A 1,506-nucleotide genomic window follows, 5' to 3' on the forward strand; every position below is an offset into this window, starting at 1 on the left:
ACACTGGTTTAAGCTTTATAATCATGCCACACCCAGATTATAGCACTTTTTTATTCTCTTAGGAGAGAGAGAAAAATCCTTCTTATGGTCTCCAAGATGGGTTTTATGTCTTCTGGACCTTGCTGACCTCTCTAGACTTAGGTGTGACATTCTCTTTCCCCAGTTTCTGTCCTCCTGTCCACGGGTCATCTGCAGGTTCCTTCAGGGCCTCCTGCTGCTGTTCCCCTCCCTAAAATACCTTCCTACTCCTACACTTGCTTTAGGACCTCAGTTCACATATCACTTGCTGGGTAGTGTTTTACCTTAATTCTATCAATGTAAAAAATATCCAAACCTGTAGAGAATTTTTAATAGTTTATTTCAGCCAAACTGACAGCAATTGACTGGAAGTAAGATCTCAACGGATTGAGAAAATGCTCCAGAGAATGGCAGTTTTGCAGCTTATTTTATGCATTAGAATCAAAGGAGATGTAAAGGAGAGTTACATAAAATCCATAGATGGTAGATTAAGGACGCAACAGGGAAATCTCTGGGATTAGATAAAAAGTAAAATGGAGAGACACATACTTCTTTTACATTGCTGTTAACAATTAGCATTTATAGCACATAGAGATGTATGCGGCAAACAAGATAACAATGACAAAAGATTACTCTGACATTTTAAAGGTATATTATCTTAGATGCAAAAAGTGAATGAACAGGTTCATTAAGGTAAAGATTGACCTTTATCAAGGAGCTGCAGGTCTAGGATGTGACTACCCACCATGGCCTGCTTTTAGTTAAGAATTTTATGTTTAAACCATCCTATGTGGTTACTTTTGGTCTCTGAGTTTATAAGCCATGCAGGCCTCCCCTGAGCTTGTCAGGTTTAGTATGTGGCCCCTTTTCTATCTACAATCCCACCCTTTCCCAGTCTATTCTCACATAGTTCCTTATACTTTCCCTTATTATTTATTATAGTTTGTTTTTATATGTGCATATGATTATTAGATCAACTCTCTCTGTTGCTGCCCTTTCTCAGTAAATATTTATAAAAAAATTAATAAATAAGTGAATGAATGGGTGAACTCTATAAAGGGCCTTGAGTCACAAAAAGTTAATAATTGCCTTAAAATATTCTAAAGAAGGACATATTCAATATGATACTTTTAAGCTGCAAATAAAAGAAAGAATAACTCAAAATTGACAGGATAGTAAAGAATAACTATTATCTATAAGGAAGGGTTTCCTCGGTATGGGGCCTCAAAGCTCAATGACATCATGAAAGAACCAGGTTCTTCCCATCTTTGGTCTCTTCCATCCTCAGCATGTGCCTTAGTTCCTCTCATAGTCACAAGATGACTGCTGTAGTTCTGGGCAACAGGTAGAAGAAGTTATCTCTTATTTCAGAAAAAATCTCTTTTTATCATCAAAGAAACCTTTCTCAGAAGCTCTGTCAGTTGACTTCCCAGCAAAACATTTCTACCTCTAAATCAAGCATTGGTTAAGAGAATGGAATTATAATTG

The sequence above is a fragment of the Eptesicus fuscus genome, chromosome 11 (assembly GCF_027574615.1).
Source record: "Eptesicus fuscus isolate TK198812 chromosome 11, DD_ASM_mEF_20220401, whole genome shotgun sequence".
Classification (NCBI taxonomy): domain Eukaryota; kingdom Metazoa; phylum Chordata; class Mammalia; order Chiroptera; family Vespertilionidae; genus Eptesicus; species Eptesicus fuscus.